Genomic DNA, 21,311 nt, shown 5'->3' on the forward strand with positions numbered 1-21,311 from the left:
CGAGTGGGACAGAGGGCAGAAAGGCACAAAAACGAGTGGGACAGAGGGCAGAAGGGCACAAAAACGAGTGGAACAGGGGGCAGAAAGGTACAAAAAATGAGTGGGACAGAGGGCTTTGTAAAGGCTGTCTCCCAACTGCTGTGCAACTTCTTCTACTCTTAGAGCTGAGATTTTTCTTCTTTTTTTTCAAAATTTTCTTGGGGGAGTTTATCCCCCCAAACACCCCTTAAGGGATTCGGGCTCGCTCGCTGCGCTCGCACGCTAAGGTGCTGTACGCAAATCACTTTGCGCCCCACTACTTTCAAATGTCACCCACCGCCCCTGCCTGTTAGACCTGTCATCTTAGGGTTGTCTTCCTACCTGAAGCTCAAGCATCGGGTGATTTCTCTTGGAGCTATTAAATGTTTTAGGAGGACAACCTCCTTTACAGATATCCTAAGGTTCCTAGGATCAGGAATTCCTCAGATGCATTCTGTGGGACTTGTGTAACCTGCCAGGCCAGTGGGAAGACAGTTTAGAGGACAAAAGCCCCCTTAATCCTTTATCAGTTGTTGGCACACCCTTTGAGCTGATGGGCATCAAAATTGTTGGGCCTATGGTTCCACAGTCTGCACCTGGCAACAGGTTTGTCCTTGTTCTGGTGGATCATGCCCCTAGGTACCCAGAGGCAATCCCTCTGAGGACCATGATTTCATCTGTGGTGACAAAGGCCCTAATGGGGATTTTTACCTGAGTGGGTTTCCCCAAGGAAGGTGTGTCTGATTGGGCACAAACGTCATGTCTGCATACATTCAGTCAATGTAGAAGGAGTGTAGGGTAACCCAAAATGTCTCCCTTCCATACAACCCACAAACAAATGGGCTTATTGAGAGATTCAACAAGTCCTCCGAAGGGCATGATTAGAGGCCTACCTGAGACCCAGAGGAATAAGTGGGACATTTTCTTTCCATGCCTGTTGCTTGTTTACAAGGAGGTACCACCTAAGGGGGTGGACGTTAGCCCCTACGAGCTGTGAATTGCAGCCTGTGCAGAAAGTGAGGGTTATGGAACCTGTGGAACCCAGGACCCTTCAGGACAGTTGGACTGGGCCCTTAGAGGTGTTTAAGATGAAGGTTTAAGGCCACCTGTTCCGACCCCACTCACCTGATAACACAGGTATTACAGGAGCGAAGATGGTCCGAAACACCCCCAAAATTCCAAACCCCCTAAGTGACAAAACAACAATCACCCAAGTGGGCAACGCAACCGGGGAGGAACCGGTAAACGTTAAATATTCAGGGTAACACAGGGATTCATCTGGCCATCCTCTACACCACAGGCATACCACATCTCCAGAACAGGAGCATACTGCAGTAGGAAGAAAACAAAAGAGATAGCAGGTTTTTACAAATGCAGGATAGACCTCCAGGAGTAAACAATGATATACCCAAAATGCCCCTTCCCTTTTGGTCCCTCACATACCCAATATGAAATATGATGTAGCTCTAATGATGAACTTCAGATGTCTTGAGGAGAGAAAAGTAAATGGGAAATGGGTAAGGAAGTCCACAAGGACAGTTCAAGAACAACACCGGTTTCTTCCAAATTGCGGGGAAAAAAGGAACACCTCCAAAATACAAGTGTAAAAAAAAAACGTTAACAAATCCCTACACAGTGTACTGAAATAACAAAATCAATAAAAAAAATATGGACGATATCTTGCCTGGGGTCCAAAAAATATCCACTGATAGTTTGAAGGCCCTGCAAGAGGATTCCAAGAAAATCCAAGTAGAAATTGTGGAGGAAACGAAGTCTCACGAAGAGTCTGCTCTAGCCGGATAACAGATCAATCCAATATCGTAAGGAGAATCCAGTAATGGGCCAAAAGGGAAAAAAGGGGATCCAGCAGTAGAAAATCACCAATGGAGCAAAGGAAAAACCAGATCCAAAACGCCAGGACGCCAGGATAGCACAGGCCAAAGTACTTCCGGGGTCGAAAACCGGAAGAGAACCCAAGCAAGTAAAGGAGGGAGCAGAGGCCTTAAATAGTGACCAAGGCCCTACCCCTCTACCAATCGCAAGGCAGAACACAAGAAAAATACCTGCCCACCTACCCAGCGTCAGGAGGGAATTCCCGCCAGAAGAGGGGCCACCCCCTAATCCTGCCCGCAGTGTCCCGTTGACCAGAATCTACCCGCAGCGTCACCACCCACAAGGTCCCGCCCAGAATGGGTCCTGCAACCTACACTACTGCAAACCCCGCCCACAAGCTTCCTGCCGCACCCGCCTGTGAACGAGACCCGCCCGCACTCACCCGCAAAGGAGACCCGCCCGCACCCACCCACAAAGGAGACCCGCCCGCACCCACCCGCGAAGGAGACCTGCCCGCACTCACCCTCAAAGGTAAGAAGGGAAAGACATACAAAGCACTGAGACCGCAACACCACCTACCTGGTGGACTTTAGGACCCCCAGGCAACCACACAGGATGCTTCATATCAATCACCTCAAACCTCACTTTGAGAGGCCTGAGATCCCCATGCTACTGGTGACAGGTGGAGGGGAAGAGGAGGAGAGTGAACCTCTCCATGACCTCTTAGACTCCAGAGAGAAAGATGGGTCTGTGGAAGGAGTAATCATTTCCCCCAGCCTAACTCTTGAACAGCAGAGAGACTGCCACCAAGTTTTTGTGCAGTACTTCTCTCTTTACTCCTTTATTCCTGGGACTACCCACCTGTTTACCTATGATGTGGACAAATGGGATAACCTCCCTGTTAAGAATACATCTTACAGGTTGTCGGATAAGGTGAGGGCCAGCATTAAGAGTGAAGTCTCTAAAATGCTGGAGTTGGGGGTGATAGAACCTGCCAGTAGCCCCTGGTCCAGTTCTGCGGTTATGGTACCAAAAGCTGCCCTACCAGGCACCACACCCGAAATTAGGGTCTGTGTGGATTATAGAGGGCTAAACTCAGTGACAAAGGCAGATGCTCATCCCATCCCGAGCTGATGAGCGTATTGTCAGGTTAGGGGTTGCCCTGTACTTAAGTATCATTGATATTATATCAGGGTAGTGGCAGATCGCCCTACAGAAGGTGCCAAGGAGAGGTCAGCCTTCGCCACTCCAGAGGGCCACTACCAATTTTGTGTGATGCCCTTTGAACTCAAAAATGCTCCTGCCACATTCCAGGTGCCGGTGTACCAGGTCCTTGTTGGTATAGAGGCCTTCCCAGCTGCCTACCTGTAATCAGTAGCAGTTGGAAGGACTTCCTTTTTAACTCCAGGAAGTGCTTCAAGCCCTGCAACAGGCAGGACTGACTATCAAGGCCCGTAAGTGCCAGATAGAGCGGGGGCTGAGATGTACTTGGGACACTTGGTAAGCAGGAGCAAAGTATGGCCCATCCAGGCCAAGATATAGACTATCATGGCCTGGGAGATGCCCCAAAAACCCAGAATGAGATCAGAGCATTCTTGGGCCTCACTGGCTACTACATGAGGTGTATCAAGGTATATGGCACCACTGTTGCCCCCTTCACAGAGCAGCCCAGAAATGTGGTTTGGACAGTGGCATGCCAAACTGTATTTTACTCCCTGAAGCAGGACATATGAACAGCTCCTATACTCAGGGCTCCTGACTTCTCAAAGGAGTTTATAGTTCAAACAGATGGTTCAGAACATGGCATAGGGGCAGTGTTGTCACAGCTAAATTAAGAGGGCCTGGACCAACCTGCAGCCGTAATCTCCAGGAGGATACTCTCCAGGGAACAGAGGTGGAGTGAATCCAAAATTGTTGGGGTGGTCCATATCCCTACAGGGTATCAACTTCAGGGAAGAACACAGCCCAGGGGTAGACCAGGCCAAGGCTGATTGGTCTATCCAGGTTCGAACCCCAGAGGTTGAGTAGATCTCCCCACTCTCAGTGGAGGGGGGGGCACGTGTTAGACTTGTGATTGTTAGGTTGGTCTTCCTCCAAACTTTTTGGCTGCTTACTTCCACTTTTTGCTGTATCTTTTTATTGGAATTAGGACTCTGAGCACTTTACCACTGTTCAACAGTGCTAAAGTGCATGTACTTGTCTCCTAAACATGGTGACTTTGGTGCATACATGATTGGCATATTTAGTTTTCCTATAATTCCCAAGGCCTGTGATCTACCTACTACTAGTGGGCCTGCAGCATTGGTTGGGCCACCCACACAAGTAGCCTTTCAAAGCTGTCTCAGACCTGCCCCAGAAGGGTCTGTGTGTGTAGTTTACTGCCACCTTGATTCGGCATTTAAAACCATTGCCAAGCCTTAAACTCTCCTTTTATTGCACAAAAGTCACCCCTAAGATAAGCTCTAGGTAGCCCTAAGGCAGGGTGCTCTGTAACTAAAAGATAGGGGGTGCAATTTTACGTTTTACATGGCCTGCTATTGAGAAACAGCTAACTTTATTGTTTCACTGCTGTGAGGCTTACTCATCTGATAGGTTAGCATTGGGAATTCCTTAAAACACTTTAAAGCTATAAATCCCAATTATAAAGGAGTAGCAGCACCATGTTTCATATATTTGGAATTGTAATGATAAATCCTTTTTACTGGTAAAGTGGGATTTAACATTACTATTTGAGAAATGCCCCATTTACAAAGAGGGCATTTCTCTGCTCTTAATGCTCTGTGTGCCTTGCAGCAAGTCGCCAATATACGTCTGGGGTGGGTGGGAGCTACTCTTCGTGCTTTACCTCTAGACAGACACAGACACAGGAAGGGTTGGTGTGACAAAGAGCTCATCTGCATGCATCTACATTCTGATAGCTCTGGGCACTGAAGTCTGAATCGTCAGTGACCCGTTTCCCACACAAAAGGATGATTACTTCCCACAGATAGCCTGGCGGGCAGGGCTAGGAGAAAAGGGGCACTTCAAGGACCTGCTTTGAAGTCACCCCCACTCAAAGGCACAATTGATTATACGTGCTGGGGCTCTTACCCTACCAAGACAGGGCACTACTGGACCTGTGAGGAAGTCTGCCAGTAGTAAGGATAGCTGTGCTGCAAGGATTGCCACTTTGCCTGACTGCTGCTCTGAAGGAACTGCTTTCTACTTTGCTGAATTGCCCTGCTGATCTCTGCCCTGCTGAGGGCAAGGACAGACTGGACCCATCTCACTTGATCCCAGAGTGACTCAAATGGCTTGCTGGCTTAACACCTGTTCTGAAGTCCTTGACTCCCAAGTGGTGTCAATCTAGCCCCGTGCACTTGAAAGGTGATTTCTGCTGTCCAGAATCATTAAAATCGACACAGTGATAATTTTGCACCAATCCGAACTGAAGCCTTGCCCTTCGACACCGACACAGGAGCCTGTTAATGACATCTCCTCAACAGACTGTGCGGATCGACAACAACAGACAGCATGTCTTGAAGACCACACAGTGCCTGCATTGTAAAGGGGTTTTTCATCGCCTGAGCAGATTGCGCCACTGTATCTAGACTTCAACTTCAACACTGTGCTCCATCCACGGTGCTTTCTCAGTGGGACCTGCTTGAGTCCTGTAGCCAGCCTCCCCTGCCATGGGGGTTTGCCTGAACTTTGGATTTGCTCTGGTCCAGCGTGATCTCAAGTAATCCCTTAGCGCTATTGACTTCAAAGAACTACATTTTGATTTAATCTTTAAAAATTCATAACTCTGGTTCTATGTATTGGGTTTTTGTTGTATTGGTCTTGTTGTACTCATAAAATGATTCTCAATCTTTTTTTTCTAAACATGTGTGGACTATTTTTGTGTTGTTTTCATTATGTTACTGTGTGTGTGTGTATGTGTTATACAAATACTTTACGCATTGCCTCTTTAGATAAGCCTGACTGCTCTGTACCAAGCTACCAGAGGGTGAGGACAGGTTATCTTTTTGTTTGTATCTTGCTCACTCTGAAAAGGATTGTGGTGCCTACTTGGACAGAGTACATACCTCTGCCAACTGGAGACCAAATTTCTAACAATACCTTTTCCTATTTGGGTATTCAATTTGAAAATACTGTCCACTGACAGCATTTAGAGACCATCAAGCTACAACAACTGAACATAAATGCTGGGGCTATATTTAGATTTGCCTCCAAATTAGGTTTCAGGCCTCCTTAAGAAATGTGCATGATTAATAACAGCAAATGTATTACATATGCAACGTGTTGTTGAGGCCTCAGGGGTTACACTGACTGCCAGCTCCTACAAAAATCCAATAACTATTTTGCTTGGAGATTGTTGGCTATTCCTCAGGCCACTTCTATATATATTATTCATGAAGAATTAGGACTCTTACTCGTTATGGAAACTATTAGAATGTGACCTATGCAATTGTGGCACTCAATATAGTTCAAATTGGAAGCCAGGTTTAGTGGATCACTTATTCTTGATTGCCTCTCATTCTGCAGTGTTTTGGTATCCCTTGGCTTGCCTACATTAAATCCACTTATAGCACATGTGGTGTAACATTTAGGGGCCGATTATGATGGCGGACGGACCTGATTCCGTCCGCCACCATAGAGTAGGAGGGACCGTCCGCAGGGGCAGCTTCATACAGATTAGGATGTGACCTCCAGGGTGGAGGTCACATCCTCCATTTTTAACATTGCGGCGGGTGCAGCTTCAAGCTGCACCCGCCGCAATGTTAAAAATGCATGCACGGCATTTGCATGCACACAGCGGCAGGCACCGCACGGTGCCTGCCGCTTTGTTCACGCAAATGCAGGGGGGTACCATAGGTACCCCCCATGTGCACCCCCCACCCCTCCTTCACCCAGGGGGCCCGCAACGGGCCCCTGAAGTGAAGGTCCGTATGCTTTTCCACGGCGGAAAAGCCGCCATGGAAAAGCATACTTTTTACTCTATCATAATATGGCTGGCGGTGTCTGATAGACACCGCCAGCCATGTTAATGCTTTTCCGCCGCAGTCGGAAGGCGACCGTGGCAGAAAAGCGGCAGACAGATTCAAAGACCCACCAGCCATCCTAATTTGGCGGTGGGTCTTTAAAGCATCCGCTGCGGTTTTCCCGCATCCTCCGGGCCGGCGGTGGCTTCCGCCGGCCCGGAGGATGCGGGAAATCCGTGATCCTAATGAGCCCCTTAATGTTGAAAACCCAAGTTCCTCTATCGTCATGTCAAAATTAGAAGTGAAAAGTCAATTGAGATGCACGTTCAGAGATAACAGGGAGCATACTGAAAGGATAAAATCCAGAATTGTCATTCATGATCATGTGTCAACCACAGACGTATTGAGCACTATCTGCTATCTGTTTTATATTTTCACCATTGAATTATATTGAACCGCTTCTGACTCAATGTGGCTCATTTTTTGGTAGCTTATCCGGAAATAGGGCAATTGTTCAAACACAGCAGAGTATGCCTGTCGGACCTGGTCCTTTTTGCATCGGTATCCCCAAACATTTTGCCTTCCTAATGTATTTTTCTGAATTAGTTTTTGCGGGTTTTAGCACTCTGGGCACTTTACCACTGCTGACTGTGTAAATTGTATTGGCGATTGGTTTATCCAATAGTAAGTCTCTAGTAAAGTGCACCAGGTATCCCCAAGGCCTGTAAATGAAATGCTACTGGTGGGCCTGCAGCACTGGTTTTTCCACCCACATGAGTAGCACTGCAAACATGTCTCTTAAACCTGCCACTGCAGATTTAACCTGCCGTTTCAACCTGGCAAGTGCACCCACATGCCATGCCCAAACCTTCTCTTTTACTACATGCAAGTCACACCTAATGTAGGCACAAGTCACTCCCATGGGCGTGGTGTAGTGTATCTAAAATGTGGGACATGTGCTCTTGTGTTTTACATGTCCTAATAGTGAAATACAGCTAATTTCATTTTTCACTATTGCAAGGATGATCTCTCCCATAGGTTAACATGGGGATTGCCTTGAAATATCTTTTAAGTGTAACTTCCCATTGTGAGCAGATAGAGATTTGGAGTTTACGGTCTCTGAACTCACAATTTAAAATATATCATTGGTGGTTTTTAAATTGCATGTTGGAAAATGCCAGTTTTAGAAAGTGGGCATTTTCTCGCTTAACCTTTCTGTGCCTCTGTGTAGAATGTATGTCCGAGTTAGAGTGACATTGGAGTTCTTTTGCTCTAGACTCTAGACATTCACACAAAGGGAGCTGAGGTTTGCCTAGCACCAGGCTGATGGGGCTTGCCGAGTTAGAGTGATGGGAGGAGATGTCACTAACACCTGAATAGGGCTGTGTCTGTCCTCTCACAAAGCTGTCTCTACCCCCTGTAGTGTTTCTGGAGGCAGGCCAGGGAGAGGCAGGGTTCTGTGCACTATAAAGACTTTCATTTGAAGTTTGCCTACTTAGAAGGCACAAACTGGTATAAGTGCTGGAGCTGTGACACCATAACTTCAGAACACTTCTGGACTAAAGGACTTTCTGCCAGGAAGTAGAGCTAGGTGCTGTAGAAGGGACTGACACTCTGCCTGTTGCTTTGTTGTGCTGGTCTGCTGCTTATTTCCTGGGAGTGAAAGGGCTGAACTTTGCTTTCTGAATCCTGCTTCAAAGGTTCTCCAAGGGCTTGTGCATACTTGCCTCTGGTTAAGAAGTCTCAGGGCCATCAAAGACTTCACCTACCAGTGCCTGGGCTCTTCTGCTGAGAGCCCTGACTTTCCAAGTGGTGACAAATCCAGTTCCTGGGTCCTTGGAAGTGTAAACTGGTCAGAAAATCCACGCCTCGACTCTCAGTGTCTGTTTTCTTAACACAGCACCGCCACGTGGCTGACAAAAGGATGCATTGCCGCAGTGCGGGCCAAAAAATTGACGCAGCACCTGCTTCGCCGCATCAACATTGCGCATCTGGATTTTTGACACATCCTACTTCAACACTGTCTCTTCATCGATGTAGCTCAGCAGTAAGGAACCTTGGCCGCGTGTCCAAAGATCGATGCTTCACCTGCCTCTCCAATAAGGAACTGGCTCATCACCTCCCCTGGCAGTATGGAACCAACAAATCACCTCCTCTCTGTAGCAGTAAAGAACCGACTCATCACCTCCCCTGCGTAGTAGTAAAGAACAAACGCATCACCTTCTCTGGAAGTAACGAACCAAAGCATCGCTTTGTATTCTGGCGCCTCTCCTCCCGTGCCCCTGTTTTCGTCTTTGAATTTTGACACATCCCAGTTACTGTGTGCTAAAAGTGATGCATCCACAGATTCCTATGGACTGAACTGATGTAGCCTTTCAAAAGTGATATTTGTACTTGTGAATGTTGGATTTTTGTCGTTTTGGCCTTGTTTTACTCATATAAATATTTGCTATTTTTCTAAACGGGTGTGGACTCTTTTTGTAGTGTTTTCACTGTGTTACTGTGTGTGAATATACAAATACTTTAAACAGTGTCAGGGAGATAAGCCTGGCTGCTTGTGCCAAGCTAACAGGGGAGTGCGCAGGGGTTAACTTAGCTGTGTGATCACCTTACCCTGACTAGACTGAGGGTCCATACTTGGACAGGGTGCATACCGAGTGTCAACTCAAGACCCCATTTCGAACAATGCCCATGCAATGGAATTTCCCTGCAAGGTACCATGAACACTACATTTTTTTGCACGTTTTATAAAATCCCAAAGGCACATTTCTTAAAATGTTTTTACATATTAGTGAACAATGCCTACCTGCTTAAATTTATTTGCAAGATTAGATTATTTGATTATTCATGTGGCAATGGTCAATTTTATTAATAATGTGATTAGAATCAGGAAAAACATGTGAAACAATGCTGTCTGAAATGTTGTTTTCCTTTATAATATATTCTTAAAACAGTTATATGTGTTTTACATATAATCTTTCCTATTTTCTTCATAAACCGAATACAGAAATAGAATTGAACTGAATATTTCACCAGTTGTACCAGCTACAATAAGAGGCACCTAAGCTGTAGAGTTAGAACTCAGCTCTCCTGCTTAAGTATACTTTCAACTTTAGTAGTCTGAACGTCGAGTAGCTGCATCAGCGCCACGTATCATATAAATGTGTTGGCTGATAATGGACGAATATAGCAGCTGATGCTTTTGTGATCTGATTTGATTTTCTTCCCCTAGATATCACATCGTCCAAGTTATGTTCTTGGGCCCTGGCTCTCTTCAGTGAAAAACACAAAGCCAAATTGGACCCCATTCGTTGGTCAATTATTGAGCCCTTTGTGTTTGTTGGGCCATCCCTGCTGTTGAGAGTTTTCAATAGGGTGGTGTCCATGTTATTATCTTCCAGGGCGTCTAGAAGGGGTTAAAGTTCAAGTTGAAGTTTATTTATTTATGATCTTGGAACTCCAAGGAGATCCGCATAAACTAAAAGTCCAACAACATATAAATAAAACGTTTTGTATAACAAGGTTTCTACAATCATTTTTGAAGCTGACATAAAAGAAATGAAAAAAGGTCTCCAAATACAAAACATTTGTAAAATTGTATACAATAACAAATATGCCCTAGATCCTATAATGAAACCAAAGTTGATAATTATTTCCCTCATATAGCTGTGTTAGTACATATTTAAAAAACACTTAAAAAAGTTAAAAATCCTATGACAAAACATTTCATTTGGTGGTTCATAAATAAAATCTGTTACTGCAGAGGCTGAAAGGATAGATAATTGTAAACAGATTGGTCTCATCCATTTACGCCGATATAATAATAGAGCGGGGCAAATAAATAGCACATGATTAACGCCCTGGATAGAACTATTACACAGATTGCAAGTCGGGGAAGAACCATACCATTTAGATAGTACGTTGTTTAAAGGGAGCGTACCCTGCCTCAATAATAGCCAAAAGCGGCGCACTCCATGGGGCAGGTTCTAAGAGATATAAGCCTGTACTTTATTTATCACACAGGAATCTGTGGCCGGATGAGTACATCTCTTTGAAATATGAGCTTCCCTATCCCTGGTCAAACTTAATTTCCAAGTGGCCTGCTTCAAAGTGGCCCTTAATTGATATGGCGTTAGGGTGAAAAGTACGGATTCCTCCAGTTGTAGCAAGTCAACCGCAATTCTAAAAGTTTTAACAATTAATGACTGCTCCTTTAAATGTTCTAATATTTCTTTTTGGATTAAAAATCTTAGTGTGCCAAGATCACCCTTTACCAGGCTTGTAACCCATCACACTATCCCTGCAAGACCCTGTACCCAACTACTTCTTAAACCAAATTCTAACCTTAATGCAGACCCATTTTCCTATATCAAGTAGTTCAATACCATACAACAGGGAAGCAGGAATTTTAGCGCAAAATACCTCTAATAAAAGTGCAAAGTGTCTTTTTCCAGTCGATCTATAAAGGGAGCCCAAGCTTTTCCCCTGTGTAATAGCTTTATGAATGTTATTTTCTAAATGGGCTTTGTCACTTAGGTTGCCAAACACCGTTTTTCCCAAGAAAACGTAAGATTTTACAAGTTCCAATCTTTGGCCACCTACAGACCTAACAAATTTCCCATACTGCAACTTTTTTCTTCTGTGCATTCACATTATTTAACTTTTATTTACATTGATCTTTAAATAGTGGGCCTCTGCAAATCTACGTAGTGCCTGCAGACGACTATTTAATCCCCTAGGCGTTAAATCCAGGATTAATATGTCGTCAGCATAGAGTAAGCAAGCAATCTGTTTTCCCCCCAGTAATGGGGTGATGCCCTCACTTTGACACAGAGCTTGAGGGAGATCAGATAAATATAGAGAGAAAAGTAAATGAGCCAATAAACATCCTTGTTTTAGGCCATTTGCAGTAGGGATGGTTTGGGAGAGACCCTTTCCCCTCCCATTAAGACTCTACACCAAGTGTCTGTATGAAGAGCACGAACTAGCTCCAAGAGGATGGTCGGCATACCCAGATCCGACAATTTTCTCCACAGCAAGAGACGATCTACTTTATCGAATGCTGTGGAGAAGCCTATAAAAGCTGTGTACACTCTTCCTCCTCTAACTTTAACATATTTTTCATTTATTACCTTAGTGCAGTTAGGTTATCAATAGTTCCATGTTTTGACCTAAACCCAGTTTGTTCAAATGGTAAAATTTTACCCACATCCACCCAATCATTATTTTGAAGCAGGAGGTATTTAGCAAAAACTTTACCCACTGCGTCAAGAAGTGTAATTTGACGGTATTGTGTGGGGCGTCTCAATCTCCTTTCTTAAACAGGGGGACTAATATACTCCCCTTACAAGAGGGGTGGACTATTTTATTTGCATAGCAATAATTAAACTCTGGATGAAGTGTTTTACTCCACAGAATACTATTTTGTTTTAAAACTGTAATTGGTAACTTATCGGGGCTCATCGCTCCGGAGGACCGCATCCCCTTGATCGCCATTTCAATCTCTTTTTCAGATGGCGATCCATACGATGAAAGGTCTTCCTTTGGTGTGATATAATTAATTTCAATTGCATTACCTGCATAGAAGGCCTGAATGAAGCTAACCCATTTATGCTCCTCAATGGCCACTGGCAGTGGTCTAGATCTAGCTCCACATCCCTCCCCGATAAGAGACCAAAACGTTCTTACTTGGCATTTAAACGCTGCTTCTCTCAATTTAATCCAGATGTTATCTTCCCTCTACTTTCTTAACTTGACCTTTACCCTGATAGGTTTCATTTCTCCATGCCCCGCCCACTGCATACATTATGCTTATGAGTTAGCAGAATGTGTCTAACTACTGATATATTCATTTATGCATTTACGTTTATATTCTTCTATTAGTTATTCATTTATGCGTGCAACATTATTACAGTTATTCTTAGCTTAGCCTGTGTGCCACCATTTTAAAGCATCTCCCTTTCTGTGCGAGTTGCACTTGCTCATCCCCCTCCCGTAGGAATAGGAATATTCCACATGTCAGCAGTTTTGTCTCTCAGCTCACTGTGACTGAAACTACTAGCGAAACCCCTTATCACTCTGTTCTCATGTGCTGGAGATGCTAAGGCCTGGCTCCGTGTCCTTGGAGTCAGAAGAGAGAATGTTGCAATTCCAGGTGCAGATGCCTCTTGTATGAGGCCATTGTTTATCCTCTCCGGGGTCCAGTACTTTTCCAGTATGGGCGTGTTTTACTCTGCCTTTTTGTATTATAATGTGTTACTGTGATGATATGAGTCAGTCCTCTCACCACACTCTTAGAGAGTGAGGTCAGACAGGGCCCTCTCATATGGGAGTTTGTGGCCTAATAAAATTACTTGTTTATTCTTCTCCACTGCCTGGCTGGTTTATTATATGAGAATGATAGATGAGTGAGGTAAGTCGCTCAGGTGGATTTGAGCCACGCTTATCAGATGGCACCCCAGATGGGACTCCGCGATTAGGACCTTTCTCACCCGTAAGTGGGTAGCAGAAGGCCGGAGACCCCCTGGTTGGCACGGTGGGTCTGGGTACCCACTTTGATGCCGAGCTTGGTTCTCGCAGCGCTGCCCCACCCTGCTGATCGAGAGGTCCCGGTCCATGATCCTACGCCGGAGTCCAGAAGGCGGAACCTTGGAGCTGACCGTGTTGGTCCCAGCAGCCGGCAGTGGAGAACGGTGGAGGTCGGTTCTGCGAGCAAAAGGTGAGTGGTCCGACTGTTGATTGAGGGAGCTGGGATGCTCCATGAGACCGGTGTGTCTCTGAGACCGGTGTGTCTCTGGTGATTGGAGGAGCCGGTGTGCTCCTGGGGCTAGTGTGCTCCGGGGAACTCAGAGTGCAAGTGGCGCTCTGACAGACTATTGGTGATGAGGGTATTGGGTGGATGTCTGTTTTAGAGCATCTGACCGGGTGGTACTGAGACTGGAGTGTGGCTCACCACGGTTAAATACTGGGAAAGGACCCAAACCCCTGGTGTGAGTGGTTTGAGGGAAGAGTCCCAGATCTTCCGGGGTAAAGTGCGCAATGGTCTGCAGTGCCACCCGGGTGGCGGATGTGTCCTCCAACCTCAGAACAGTTAGTGTACTGTTCGGTCTGCGGTAGGGTCCAGGTTCCCCAGGACTTGGTCGACTGGCCTTGTCCCATTATGGTAACACGTGTTTGGCAGGGACTCAATGCATAGGCAAGTGCGTGTGCGTGTGTGGTTGTGTGGAGATAGTTGTTTGGATCTTTTGTGCCAGGAGATGTGTGGGTTCTTTGGCGGTATCTGATTGAGTGAGTTTGGTGGTGTTTGATTGAGTGTGCAAGATACCGTGTTTCACTAGGTTGCAATGTTTTAGGTGTTGCTGCAGTTCAACTGATGTCAGATTGGCCAAGAGCCAACCCGCTCCTGTAGAAGACTCTTGATTTTGTTTAATATTTCTGATGCAGTTAAGATAGATCACTTGCAAGAGAGATTGTTTGCTAGGCACTGCTTGCTGTCAGAGCATGTTTGATTCCCTAAGGTTGTGGCAGAAAGAGGAAATTTTAGTTTTAAAAGAAGACAAAATGTGTACATTTAAAGTTGCTTTTAGTGGCTCAGTGAGCCAATGTGAGCAGTGATTAAGAGGATGGGGTATGTATTTCATGTAACATGTTTTATTTTGTTATAATTGGTTTGGGTTGAGAGCAGTGTGTGGGCTGTCTTTTGGTTGTGTAAATGTTTGTTTGCATGAAGTGAGTGCGTCTTGTTGCATAAGTTAGATTGTCTGGTCCTTGTGAGCTATCTGAGATGGGTGTGCCTGACTATCAGTGTGTTTTTCGTGTAGTTTAAAAGTGCATGCAGGGCTGTGCTCTATGGGAAAAGAATTTGGTTTCTTCCATTCCCTCAATTTGTGAACAGTAGAAGATGGAGTAAAAGGGATTTGATTACCAGTAATTAGAATGTATATTAATAGCATGTGGGAAGAGTGTAAAGTGAAAAACAAAAAAAAATAGAATGAGAAATGTATTTGCCAAAATAGTGTTAAATATTGAATGTTAGAAAGAGTTAGGACTTATTGGCTTTGTCAGCGCCAGACCCGAGCGCGAGGCAGATTTGACCTTGGTGGTGAATGCCAGGGGAGGCGGAAGGCTGGCTAGCAGCCCAAAATTCTTAGCAGACGGTGAAAGTGAAATGCAGTTATTTAGTTAGTTTTAAACATGACTTGTCGAATGAATGTGTTTCAGCCCACAATTTAGAATAACAGTGTGGGAATATTATTAGGTTCTGGAAGGGTTAAGTGAAGGGGAGAGAGTGTGGGCAGAGCTGGGAAGATTATTTACAATGAAAATATAGATGCTGGTAACACAACACAGTAGATGTAACCTTGTGTGATAACCACATTCCAATGGGTTCGCAGAAGCACCGGGAGAGCGGGAGAGGAGTGCAGGCAGAAGATTAAGGGGGGGCTAGGAGACTCAGCTCCTGGCACAGAAAGCAGAGATACACAGCTGGAGCCAGCAACAGCGAGTCTGCATAATTATGAGGGTTTAGACTGAAGTATAATGCAGTTGTTCAGAACACATGTGATTTAGAATGAGGAACAAAATTATGAATAACTTTCAACAGGTCATTTCGTTTGGACATAGAACATTGCACTTTAACATGGCCCAGCCTGAGAAAATAAGGATTGTTTTGAGAAAAATTAATTTACTCAATATGTTAGTGAGTGTTACTGCTATTGTTTGGATGGTATTCAGTAAGTGATTAATTTGTGTGCAGTTTAATGGCAAACAGTAAAAGAGATGTATTGGTTGCCTGTTGTGTCCATTTTTGGTGTTGATTTTTGTTTCAATGTTGGACAATGTCCTAGTATAACATTTTTTCTATTTCAAAAATAATTGAGTTGGGGGGGTCCCTGATTGGCATACTGATTAGTGTCTTTGCTAGTGGATACCAGTGGAGAGTACTGATGATGCGAGGGCAAGTAAAAATATTGATTGTGTTGCTCATAGGAGCGGCCTGGTGGGAAGGTATATATGTGTGTAATGTCTATGTGTGTGTAACAGTATTTGTATGCAGTTTGCCCATGGGGCACCACTGCAGTGGGTCCAGTGCCCCACCCGCTGAGTGTGCAAATGTCTGCTAGTGTGCACTGGAGTATTTAGTATGTTCTGGAGGTGAGAATATGGCACCCTTTTGTTTAAAGTTAAGAAATGGCATTGGTTATAAGAGGGCTCATTTACACAGCGAAAGATAACTGTGCAGAAATATTTGGTATTTTAATAACAAGAATGTAAAAAAATGTACGCAAATATGGAAATTCCTGGCTTATGACAAGTGAATGATGTGAATGTAAATTTATATATATTTTTCCCTTTTGATGCTGCATTAAATGCCATTACCAGATTGTCATGTGATTTTCAATGCTGCTTAATGTTTTATATTCATGGCTGATGGTTGAAGAGGTTAGAAATGGTTCTTATGTGAGACAGCAGACAGGGTTTTCAGAATGGAAAGTGAACGGTGAACTGGTGTGGATGAGCTCCAAGCATAGGTTTTACGGTAAGTATTTGTGAAAGGTATTTTTACTAAGTGGTTGCTTTTTGTCCAATATTCTCTGTGTTGTTGTTTCTTTTGTGTGTGTTTTGATTTGTTTCGTTTCAGTGCAATGGGAAATATTTTTTATCTGTGTGTTACGGTGAGTATTGATGCAGCTTCGTGCTAGACAGATTAAGTGTGCACTGACACCGCATGATGCGAGTATATGCATGAGAAAAAAAAATAGTCCTTTGAGTAACTAATATTGTGTTTTCTTTTTGTGGCCTTTGTGCTATTCTGTGTTTTATGTTTTCTTTGGCTTATTGTGCATTGCTTGCTCTGTTCTGCGTGGATGGTATGCTGATCGATCTTCAGCTTGATAAATTAAGTAGGCCAGCATGCTGGGTTTTGGGCCACAGGCTCACTGTACATGAAATGCATGGCATCGTGTTGTGTGTCACAGCTCATTTGCATGCGTTACAGTGAATTTTCTATGCTATTTGTGCCTAACACAGCAAGTATACCTGCTGCCTTGGTATGCTTGTTTTTATTTTTTGTATGTCTCTGTATTGTATTTTTGATAATTCTATTATTGATACTAGAACAAGCTCCTCTATGGGGAATTTGTTCTGGTCCCTAAATTTCATAGACAACACTTCAGCAGTGTTTGTCTATTTGGTTAAAAGGGGTATGGAGGGAAAAATACGAGAGTTCTACGGTGTACTCATGGTGTTGTGTCACAAGCCTGACCATTACCTCAGTAACTTTTATTCATTTATAGATTTTCCATTTGCCGCCATTTCCCTAATGAATGTCGCATAGTGCCTAGTTATGGGGGACTTCAGCTGTGTCCCAGTTCCAGTTCCATTTCCTTACTACTCTTCCTCAGATACGTTGATATTAATAGGCACACATATCATTTTATGGCAATGACATTTCTACATGTGCTAAAAGATGTTCTAGCCCTCTCAAAAGTGCTACGTATCCCCTAGAATTTTGTTTACGCTCAGGGCTACACCCAGTGGTTGATGGTATTGACCGAAGTGAAATATTTTTCAGATTCCCTTCTGTCAAAATGGGGTAGCATGTGTATTGCTCCCTCCTGTCCTGGTTTGATCTAAAAGGGGAATTAGACGTGGGTAGTTTTGTTCTACAAGTGTTGGGTAAACTGAGAGTTTTTTTTTTATTAGACAATTATTTTAATTGGATAGGGATGAAAGGAAGGGAACAGCCCAATCAGTCAATCAATCATAACACTTGTATAGCGCGCTACTCACCCGGGAGGGTCCCAAGGCGCTTGGGGGGAAGGGGTCCGCTACTGCTCGAACAGCCAGGTCTTGAGTTGCCTCCTGACTAGTGTTTCCTTATTTGACCTTTGAAGGGTCGGTACCTTTGTGTCACATTCCTAGGTAACAACACCATTATTGTGCAGCACTAAGTAAAGGTGTACAAGTCTCTTATCAGTTAGCCGGTAAAGCTCAGCTGATATTCCCTATTAGAGCTGGTGAACAGGTTTTCCCCTAAATAAAATGTTACATGGTCTAAATAGTGAAAAAGGTGAAAAGATGCTTGTGTGATCCTCAGCACAAATATTTTTAGAAATGAAAGATTTGTAGAAATTAGTAATATGTGAGCATGGTCATGAGCAAAAATATAGTTGTTTTGAGTAAAGAAAAAGAATATTAGAAGTGTTTGAAGTTTTGCACAACAGTGAAGGTTCATAAAGTAGACGCTGTGTACTCGCTATAGGAAGAGCGGTTTGAACTTCCCTTTTTGCTGTTTCTCAAGTGCAAATGGGGGAATACAACATGTCTGTTTTGTTTTATTTTTTCTCTTCTCTTAGAATTCAATACATGCATACGTCCACCTACAGGTAATACAGCGAAAAGTCAGATATGTAATGTATTACCTAATGTCAGTGCACAAATTTATTGATAGGTACAATGTGTTTACCTTCAAATTGACATGGGTAAAGAAATATGATAGCACAGACTAGACCTCATTTGGTTTCTTTGAATTTGAATTTTATTCATATGCCTTGTCTAAAGACCTTTGTTCTGTTCATCAATAGAAATGTGTCACACCGCCGGAGCCAGAGGGGACCCAAGCATCGGATTCAACTTCAAGTGCAAGTCAAGTCCCGTCGTCAGAAGATACCAATGGAAGTTTAGCTTGGAGCCAAGGTACCACTGAAGCTGCTGTAGGTGTGTGATTCCTGGGTAAGAAAAGGGCAGGCCTGACCGAGATGGAGGACTCACTCTTCGCTTTTGCGCCAGTTCCCCAGTGGTTTGTTTCTCAGAAATACTTGAGAGGGGCAGTTCTGTCTGTGCAAAAGGCTGCCGCCAGTTCTCCAGTGGTTATGCTTCAGGTTTCCCTGTTCCCCATCTGTTTTGGAATCTACAGTTTTGTCTGCTGAGGTACCTGCTCACACTTTATACAATCTATGGCCTCGACAGAAGAGCGGTGCACCAGGAGAAGAAAAGTAGGAGATAGGGAGAGACTTTAGTCTTAGGGTACAGATACAGTGCTCTTAGTATCTGTTAGATTCATATCTGGTGTACTGAGCGAGACACTGGACAGAATTTGTAGAGGGCACTACCTGGATTGGTGGTTGCTAAAATTCTGCAAGAAAGACTTTGCATCATTGGCCAAGATTGTTTTCCATTTGAGTTGCTAGCAAGTGCAGCTCCAACGCAGATGATTTTTGAATTTTTGATGGATAATACGAGCTTACCTGTGAGGCTCAGATGGACACAGGGAGAAGACCCCCCTCTGGCTGGCTGTGTTGCAGATTGTTTCCTTTAGTTTAATTTGGACATTTTAGCTAGGAAAATTTGTGTTTTGAATGTTCCTATTCCCATGGAGGAGCAGCCCCTGCGGCTCCTTGTCCAGATGTCCCTGATCATTTTGGTTCTCATGGTCTACAAATTTAATATTGAGTTTGTTTGTATCCTTACTGTTGCTTTCATATTTCTCTTTAGAGAATTAGTTTCTTGTTGCTTGACACATACCTTCATGAGTATTTCAACGCCACCTGATAATATCATTGGTACTCTAGATCCACACGAAGAGGAGCACTGGGAAGTTCATTAGGATGATGTAGTATTCAAATGTTGCACCTGACACATGTTATTCATAGAACAGCAAAACAATTATTGGGTGTGTGGGTCATTGCCTTCATACACACACACAGGGGTGGAAAATTGTTGCTTGTATTCTTGCCCTATGGAAGTAGCTGTGAGGGTTAGTATACTTTGAGTGGTTTAGTAAAACACATTTCTCAGCCTGATAAAATATTTACTCCAAGGATGTTAGATATAGGTCCTAGCTGATAATGCAAGTGAGCCCTCAGTATTGGATTCAATAGGGTGGTTTCCTTGATGATGACAGTTTGATCTTATTTGCATTAATTCCTGCTCATGACTTAAAGTGTGATGTATTTAGATTAGTCAAAAAGGAGGGTGCCTCACACCCAGAGAATAATTATTGTCCTAGGAGGTATGGCAGGGGTTGTTCTTTTACTTGTTGCCTCTGCATTCCATGCCCTATAGCATGCTGCACTACTTCTGTGACCATGACCATGCTGTGTAAGGTGACAGATTGCTGGGTTTGTGGGTTACTCCTTTCCGCTGCATATAAGAAGGACAGGTTACTGGCACTTCCCTTGACACCTGTGAATAGCTGTGTGGGCTGGTACACTTTGATTGGTAGGGTGAAATTCTTTCAACAGCCTGATTCCCTGACTCCCCGACCGGGTTGTAGGAAATGTAGGTGTATTACTGACTTGCTGCCTCTGTGTTTATTGCCTTCCCCCTTGTTGCTCCATGTGTTCCAGCAATATACGAGTTTCCAGAAGGCCAACAAGACTACATCCTGTTTCCAATGCTGTTGAACTTCATGAAATTCACTGGCTAATGCTTATTGATGATGATATTTTTGATCAGTATAGTGTCCTGGCCCTTAGAATTTGATGTAAAGGCTCTCCTTTTAGTTAATAAAGTTAGCCACAGTCTGCTAAAAGGAGGGTCTGATAGGTTTCATTTCTCCATGCCCCGCCCACTGCATACATTATGCTTATGAGTTAGCAAAATGTGTCTAACTACTGATATATTCATTTATGCATTTACGTTTATATTCTTCTATTAGTTATTCATTTATGCGTGCAACATTATTACAGTTATTCCTTGCTTAGCCTGTGTGCCACCATTTTAAAGCATCTCCCTTTCTGTGCGAGTTGCACTTGCTCATCCCCCTCCCGTAGGAATAGGAATATTCCACATGTCAGCAGTTTTGTCTCTCAGCTCACTGTGACTGAAACTACTAGCGAAACCCCTTATCACTCTGTTCTCATGTGCTGGAGATGCTAAGGCCTGGCTCCGTGTCCTTGGAGTCAGAAGAGAGAATGTTGCAATTCCAGGTGCAGATGCCTCTTGTATGAGGCCATTGTTTATCCTCTCCGGGGTCCAGTACTTTTCCAGTATGGGCGTGTTTTACTCTGCCTTTTTGTATTATAATGTGTTACTGTGATGATATGAGTCAGTCCTCTCACCACACTCTTAGAGAGTGAGGTCAGACAGGGCCCTCTCATATGGGAGTTTGTGGCCTAATAAAATTACTTGTTTATTCTTCTCCACTGCCTGGCTGGCTTATTATATGAGAATGATAGATGAGTGAGGTAAGTCGCTCAGGTGGATTTGAGCCATGCTTATCAACCCTAGTCCTCCTCCTCTAGAAGCGGTTAAAGTTCAGCAGGATCATCATATTCGTTTGCTTTCCTGTTGATTGTCACCAACCGGGTAGAGGGTCCAAGAAGAGCAACCCTGCCTCGGAAATTTAGGAAGATATGGACACCGTGGATAGAATACTATGATCTGGAGGTTGAGGGGGGAGTGGAGGGAGGGGGACTGTTGTCTGGAAGGTCGAGGGAGGAACCTTGAACGGTGCAATGTATGTTCCCGATGTTGATAAGCAAGACTATTATA

The 21,311-nt window shown here is 44.1% G+C and overlaps 1 long non-coding RNA gene across 1 annotated transcript; it reads left to right on the forward strand.

Annotated features, from left to right (window-relative positions):
* The first annotated feature begins 15,245 nt into the window (after positions 1 to 15,245).
* LOC144763623 (uncharacterized) lies at positions 15,246 to 20,958 on the forward strand. The gene is made up of 2 exons (XR_013596243.1): positions 15,246 to 15,562; positions 15,695 to 20,958. It is a non-coding gene; the product is annotated as an uncharacterized LOC144763623 (long non-coding RNA).
* The last annotated feature ends 353 nt before the right edge of the window (positions 20,959 to 21,311 follow it).

Source organism: Lissotriton helveticus, chromosome 6, assembly GCF_964261635.1.
Source record: "Lissotriton helveticus chromosome 6, aLisHel1.1, whole genome shotgun sequence".
NCBI lineage: Eukaryota > Metazoa > Chordata > Amphibia > Caudata > Salamandridae > Lissotriton > Lissotriton helveticus.